We start from the raw sequence: 8,646 nt of genomic DNA, 5'->3' as shown, positions 1-8,646 counted from the left end.
ACTCTCATTCAATCACGCAATCACACACTACGGACAATTTTCCAGAGATGCCAATCAACCTACCATGCATGTCTTTGGACTGAGTACCCGGAGGAAACCCCCGAGGTTTAGAAGAGTAAATTTGTGTTATTTATTGATAGAGGCGTTCCTGTGAGCGTGTAGCGTCTCAGTTGCCGTCAGGCTGGAAATTACCATCTGTGTGTCGAGGATTAAGCAAATCGCCTAAAGCGATCGTCTCTGACAGAATCGTCGTATCACCTTTCTGAAAAATTCCCAACCGCTCGTTCAAAGAGATCGATGGACGTCTGCTGCATGTTCTAGCACTTCAAAAATTTTCTGATTGTAAAGTATTTTGCCATCTCACATCCTTTGTGCATCAGTTACGTGACTTTGGTGCTGGAGCCAAAGAAACAGAATAGTTAATGTCTGGAGTTATGGATCATTAAATCATCAATAAATCATTAAATTAAAATGAAAATACTTCCTTTAAACAGCATTCACACATTTGTATGATTTTTCACACGGTTCACCTTCCACACACACTGGACTTTTTACGGATGATTTTTACCGCATGATTTATTTATTTATTTCATTTGATCCACATACGATTATATTTTTGATCTCTATTTTTCTTTTTTTATTTTTCCCGAAAGTAAATTTTTTTAACCATTCGTTCGATCCTTACATGATTAATTGTACATGTTTTTTAGTTTTTTTTTTACACATTTTTTCACAGTGAATTTCTTCACGGTTTCTTTCTCATGTGTGAATATTTACACCTGTCTTATGGTTGGAAATTCTTTTACATGATATATACCCCCCCCCCACACACACACACGCACACACACGCACACACACGTGCACAAAAGATGTTATTGAATTGTTTTGATTGCGATCGTTACCGTTGTGCTTTAGCGCACACAAAAGTTTATTCTTTTTTAACATTTTTTTGTCAATTTTGTAAATTTGGTCCTAAAAATAAAAAGGAAGGACTAAGCTAAGCTGAGGAAGTGATAGTGAATGAAATCCGAAGGTGTTTAATCTGACATTTCAGGTGATCTAACATGAGCCACAAGCTGATCTGCTTTAACTTCAGGGATATTCGGTGCCTCCTTGTCAGAATCTACATCTCAGGAATCGGAGCATTGACACACCTTTGATGAACTTGAATCAGTTTCAATCGTGACGTGACGGATTTCGACTTCACACTCCGGTGTTTATTCAGGCTTTTCAGCAGCTTTCCATTGAGCACGGTGTTGACATTGGACTCATTGTGTCCTACGAGGCCTAAAGGCGATGAATGGTTGGCGTCGTGCCCACGGTGTTGTGTTGAAACCGAATCAGTTCCTGGTACGGAAAAGTCAGAGTATTTGTTGAAGAAGCTGAAACGGTGGAACGTTTACAGAGAAGGGAGTCAAAGACGAGACTCTGAGGAGGACGATTTCGAAAGTTAAGATAAAGAGATGTGTATTGTGTGTTGTCCGCCTTGTGTGTGTGGAGTTTGCATGTTCTCCCCGTGCCTCGGGGGTTTCCTCCGGGTACTCCGGTTTCCTCCCCCGGTCCAAAGACATGCATGGTAGGTTGATTGGCATCTCTGGAAAATTGTCCGTAGTGTGTGATTGCGTGAATGAATGAAAGAGTGTGTATGTGTGTGTGCCCTGTGATGGGTTGGCACTCCGTCCAGGGTGTATCCTGCCTCGATGCCCGATGACGCCTGAGATAGGCTCCCCGTGACGCCTAGCACAGGCTCCCCGTGACCCGAGGTAGTTCGGATAAGCGGTAGAAAATGAATGAATGAATGATTGACAGCAGCTCACATCTTAACACACAGATACAAGACAACTAAAAAAATGGGCCGAAACATTTCAAAAGCTGCAGTTTCACAAACTACAGTTTGTGTCAGAAGACAGTAAGTGTATGAAAAGCACGTCAAAACACACAACACGTCGAACCTCGAGACGGATCGGGTAAATTCATGAACAGGAAGTGGTGCAACTTCCACATACAGGAAGTAGATAGGACATCTATGATAACGCAAATAAGCAGTGTTTACAGCTGTGGAGGGCAGAAAAGCATCTCAGAACACACAACAGGTCGAATCTGAACTGATTATTAAATTATTAACTGATCGGATAAATCCGTGAACAGGAAGCGAACAGGAAGTGGACAGGAAGTGGACGTTAACTCAATAACCACTCTGCTGACGTAGCGATCAGAAAATCATCTAAAATACAAAATGATTCCTAATAAAGTGACCGAGGAGTGTTTGTTGTGCTATGTTGCGTTAATCAGACGAATCACAATCACAGTTAGAAACACTGACAAGTGACTGGATTCTCTTCACTATTTCTTTCCCAGTTGGGGCGGAGCTAATTTCAGGGCCAGAAAACTATAAGCAGGAAGCTGCATTGGGGAAAAGGCATTGAGACATGACAATTATCTTTGAATTATCTTTGAAAACAGTTCCATTTGTACTTTAGTCTTATGATACAGATTTAAAATGGTTACAATCTGCACTCTGACATTCACATGGACTTCAGCTCTAATGAATTTATAGAACTGGTGATACACGAGCATCGTCAGCCACAGTGCTGTTTCATGGACACCGTGCCAGAGTTGAGATAAACGATGACTGTCTCTTTATTTGACACCATCCTGTGTGTTACTGGAGTCTTTCAAGTGAAAATTGTGTACATTGAAGTCCCTCTGTCAGTGTGTAGGAAGAGATGGATGACTGCCTGATTTTTTTTCTTTTGTAGGAGCTCCAGAGAAAGGATAATCTTTCTCGAAGAACAAAACAATGCCAAGGATCTTTTTTTTCACTGCTTGTTCTGATTAAATAATAGAAGGGAAAAATGTGATGCTGTAGACCTGAGGGATCCTTCTTCGACGGTGGCTGTGTGTGTGTGTGTGTGTGTGTGTGAGTGTGAGAATTGTATTTGGAATTTGATCATATTTAATTCATCCCAGCTCTGAGCTTTTCCCTAATAGAGATTTAGATTTTTCTCTAAGATTGTATCGGAGTGTATAGAAGCGGAGATGTTCTCACGCAACAATACACACAAACACACACACACACACACACGGAATAATAAACATAATCATGTTTGCCATAAAATGGCCAAAGGTCTAATTCTAGATAAGGGATGTGTTTGTGTCGTCTGCTTAGAGGACATTTAAGTTATAAGAATACACGAATAAAAAAATAAAATAACAAAAAGACGTGTCTTGGAGGTCAAGGCCTCTGACTGAGCCAATGCACTGATCTCTGCGGAGATCCTCCTACATATGCATGTTTTAAACGAGCCCCAGGCTAATAACAAACACACAACTGCAGCTAACAATGATGCAACTGTTACACTGCACATAGAAGAATGTTCTGTTTTTCATTTATAATGATTATTATTATTATTATGAGTAGTAGTAGTAATAGTAGTAGTAGTACTAACAGTATGTACGTCCAGGTATAGCACACAAATAAATGTTTGTATGATGGTTGTAATATTCTGCTAACTGAAGTCAGCAAAAAAAAAAAAAAAAAAAGCAGACACGTTGGCAATATGTGGGGTTTTTGTGGTGTGTAGTGATTTGACTCTTATTGGTGTGTGTGTGTCCAAAACAAGTCTGACACATCGATTAGCATGCTGCTAGTGTGCACTCCAGAGGAGATGAGTGTGTATGAGTGAATGGGGCCATGTAATCATAAACCAGCACGCTGAGACGTTTACTGACATAAAGGCATCTGTTGGAGTGGTCAGAAAAGACGACTGTGGGTTTTTTTATTTATTTATTTATTTTTTATTACCATTTTTTTCATTTATTTATCTCAAACTCACTCACTCATTTTCTATCGCTTATCTGAACTACCTCGGGTCACGGGGAGCCTGTGCCTATCTCAGGCGTCATCGGGCATCAAGGTAGGATACACCCTGGACGGAATGCCAACCCATCGAAGGGCACACACACACTCTCATTCACTCACACACTACGGACAATTTTCCAGAGATGCCAATCAACCTACCATGCATGTCTTTGGACCGGGGGAGGAAACCGGAGTACCCGGAGGAAACCCCCGAGGCACGGGGAGAACATGCAAACTCCACACACACAAGGCGGAGGCGGGAATCGAACCCCCAACCCTGGAGGTGTGAGGCGAACGTGCTAACCACTAAGCCACCGTGCCCCCTTCCTTTATTTGTTTGTTTGTTTGTTTGTTTGTTTGTTTGTTTGTTTGTTTGTTTGTTTTTGGAGCCGAAGCCGGTATCGAAGCTTAGTTCTGGTTTGAACCAGTGGAGTTAAGGATCCCATCTTCATTAAATCATTAAATTATGATTGAATTTTTACCCATACAATAAAGACCTGGCTTAAACAAGACTTAAACCTTCGGCAGGTTTTCCACATTTTTCACCTTTTTTTTTTCCTACATGTTTTTACTGCATGATTTATTTATTTTAATTTTTTCCTCACATGAATATTTTATGTCAATTTTTTTGTTGTTGTTGTACATTATTCATCATTATCGTTTATCTGTTATTACATTATTCTTACCTGATTAATTGTTCATGTTTCTTTACACGATTTCTTTTTTCTATCCACGCTGAGTTTTACCCGGTTCTTTTCTCACCTGTGAATATTTACACCTGACTTATTGGTGGAAATTCGTTTACATGATTTATTTCCACATGTATTTTTTTTTCCACATGTAAAAGATGTCATTGAACTGTTTTGATTTAAACACTAACAAGCAGCACATGATTGGGATTCTAAGGGTAGTATATAATGCACTACTGGTATGGCGGCATGGTGCAGGAATAATTAAGGTGACTGTAACAGAGCTTGCGTTAGATTGCGAGACATGTAAATGTCGATGATGCCAATAAACTAGCACAAGAGTTTATCTCGGTGTAAACTAGGAAGTGCAGCTGAGGTTCACATCTGTGTCTCAGCTCTACAGTAAAGAGGGAATTTCCTTCCAAGACGGTCTAAGCACTAACAAGCACAAGGTGACCTCATCTCTCTCTCTCTCTCTCTCTCTCTCTCTCTCTCTCTCTCTCCCTACATGCTACAGCACAGATGTTATAATGCACCGTAGGCTACAGAGCACACATTAGCTTTATATCTTTTGTTTCTATGATAAAAGTATTCTCGATCATGGGACCGAATCCTAATGTTCTATCGATCTGCTTGGGGATGAAGCATTTAATCTAGAAAAGGCTATCGCAATCAATATGCAATAACCATAACGGGCCCCTCGGCCTTGCTTCGCAGGCATAAAAGAGCAATCATGCAAATTCCCTGACACCCCACTTCCTATAACAATGACACCGCTCGCAATTGAGACCTTCCACAACGTCCTTCCAGACTTTACACCCTTCAAACACGGCAAGGTTTTTATTTGGGAGTGACGACAAAGGAAGTGAAGAAAAAGTGATTAGACTCAGCTAAGACACCTCTTGGAATATCTTTAGCACCTTTTTAGAGTCAGGAAGAGACTTCTGGAGAAGGCTGCGTTATTTTAGCACGACTGTCACACCTCTCTACCGAGCTGTAAATTGACTTTAGCACTTAATCTCTCACCTTAATTAAACAGACAGCGATCTTGCACATGAGGCTCTTTGTTCTTTGTTGTCACTGAAGACAAAGGAATAGTTCAGGAATTCTTTTTATTTCTCTCGAGGGGCGCACAAACTTTTAGGTTCAAGGTGGTGCAAAGAGTAACGTTTACCGGACGGGACGTGGGATGATAATACAACACCGGCTTTGCCTCGTATGATTTGTCAGATGGTGTCAGACTTTTAACAGACTTTTAGACGAGGTGCTAAGAAAATATTTCTATACTGTTATGATGAAACAGATTTCTATCAATCTTCTGTTAATTCCTCTTGCAGTCAAATACAGGTTTCAGAAAATTCCCCTATTTCATGGAAACAGCCTGAGTTCATGCCAAATATTCTAATAATACTTTTGGCCTCTCTTACTCGTTCTCTCAGTCATCGCCTTTTCTCCTTCTCGTCTTTCTTTGTCTCTCAGCCATAATCAAACCTGACAAACACACTCACATCCTCTCTCTAAGCCCACACACATCACTAACAGCTGCTCCAAACTTATTCGTTTATCCAAAAGTCAATCTGATATTTCTCCAAGTTTAGGGACACGTGATCTCTATATCCTAGAAATCATTTAACTCTATAAGCACCCATCCATCCATCTATCCATCTATCCATCATTCCTTCTTTCCTTCCATCCATCCATCCATCCATCCATCCACCCATCCATCCATCCATCCATCTATCCTTCCTTCCTTCCTTCCTTCCTTCCATCCATCCATCCATCCATCCTTCCTTCCTTCCTTCCATCCATCCATCCATCCATCCATCATTCCTTCCTTCCTTCCTTCCTTCCTTCCATAGGGAAAGCAACCTAAGTAGATAAAGTGTTGGACTTCAGTAGTTAAAGTGTTGGACTACTGATCGGAAGGTATTCAGTTTGAATCCCAGGGCCACCAAGCTGCCACTGCTGGGCCCCTGTGCAAGGTCCCCAATCCTCAATTGCTCAGCTGTGTAAATAAAGATAAATATAAATTCAAATGAGATAAATGTAAGTTGCTCTGGATAAGGGCGTCTGGCAAATGCCGTAAATGCCATCTATCCTTCCATCCATTTTTCCATCCATCCATTCTCACTTCAGTCCATCTGCCCACCCATCCATCCTTCCATCCATCCTTCCATCCATCCATTCTTACTTCTGTCCATCTGCCCACCCATCCATCCTTCCATCCTTTCATTCATCCATCCATCCATCCATCCTTCCATCCATCCATCCGTTCATCCTTTCATTCATCCATCCTTCCTTCCATCCATCCATCCAACCATCCATCTTTCCATCCATCCATTCTTACTTCCGTCCATCTTCCCATCCATCCATCCTTCCATCCATCCATCCTTTCATTCATCCATCCTTCCTTCCATCCATCCATTCTTACTTCCATCCATCTGCCCACCCATCCATCCTTCCATCCATCCATCCTTTCATTCATCCATACTTCCTTCCATCCATCCATCCATACATCCATCCTTCCATCCATCCGTTCATCCTTTCATTCATCCATCCTTCCTTCCATCCATCCATCCATCCATCCATCTTTCCATCCATCCGTCCATCCTTTCATTTATCTATCCTTTTTTCCATCCATCCATTCTTCCTTCCGTCCATCTGCCAACCCATCCATTCTTACATCCATCTATCTATCCTTCACTTCTTTTCTGTCCACTTCACCTCCTCAATGTTCTCATGTTCTCATATCACCAAACTCCTGTACGTAAGGAAAGAACAGTTTCCAAACGTTTTCAGCTCAGTAGCTTCACGGTTTGTGCAGCCGTCTGGTGAAAATGTTTATCGTGGTGTATTTTTGCGACGTGTGTATTCAAAGTGTGTCATTTGTTTCAGTGCAATGACATTTGAATTGTGGGTGTTTCACTGTCATGTAATAACATGCAGTGTTAAAATCAGAGGTCTCCAAAAAACAGGGCTCTATTTAGAAGTCTCGGAGAGCGATGAAGCATTTCTATACAAGCGGTTCTGTTCTGAAATCAGTAGCATTACCTTTGTGGAATTGTATCTCAGTGTAAATAAATCAGTGAGAAGTTTATGATTGACATTTTAGAAAAGATGAAAAAGATGAAATAAATGATTCAATTTAAATAAATAATGCAAACTGAAACGATAGAAACTTTTCACTAAGACGGAGGAGTTTCACTGTTATCAATACCGCAGACAGTTTATTTATAACACAGTGTTGTTGCTATTGTCGAAATAAATTTATACGATTAAATTTGTATTTGTATTTTACTCTTATAAATTTGGGTATATAAAAATATATCAATATTATATAAAATTATATAAAATAAAAATAAAAGTGATCCGAATTAGAAGCACTAAACTTGGATTCAATGAACCCTGCTGAGTTCTTTTGTTTTTTTAATGAGTTTTTCCTTCAAAACTCTATATAAAAAGCATCACTTTTGGGTTCCACGTATAAAGAAAGGGATAGAAGACAAGATTCTTGGGAAGAATTTTAGGAATTTGAATGAAATCCTTTTTTTATTTTTGTTTATTTGCTTGTTTATTTGCTTTGGTTAAATGTTACTGCATTTAACAGATTTTTAATTAAAGTCTATAATAAATGGACTTGAGGCTGATTTTAATTCTAAAAAGAAAATGTTTTAGAGCATGTACACAGAATTATTAGAGTGATTATCGTTATTGTGGACGCTCATGCTAGGATTATAGCATCAACATTTCACAAAATTAAAGGTGGGGTCTCCGTTGTTTGAAAGCCAATGTTGACATTTGAAATCACCAAAACAAACACGCCCCTAACACAAATGGGTCCCACCCCTGTATTGATAGCTCCGCCCACACATACATACGTAACCCAGGCAACTAATGGAAAGAAATGTGTCTTTATCATAGCTGAAGGGAAGAACAATACGATTGTAGATAAACAAACAAGCAAAAATGACACACAAGCATAATCATGTAAAGGACAAAGACATATATTAGTTCTGTGTAACAAAGCAAAACCAACGTTACTCACCTATCGAGAAGGAAAAAAGCGCCTCTCTGCCCCTTTCTGCTCATTGGCTA

Source organism: Tachysurus vachellii, chromosome 8, assembly GCF_030014155.1.
Source record: "Tachysurus vachellii isolate PV-2020 chromosome 8, HZAU_Pvac_v1, whole genome shotgun sequence".
Taxonomy (NCBI): domain Eukaryota; kingdom Metazoa; phylum Chordata; class Actinopteri; order Siluriformes; family Bagridae; genus Tachysurus; species Tachysurus vachellii.
Note: the sequence above shows the minus strand (reverse complement) of the source record.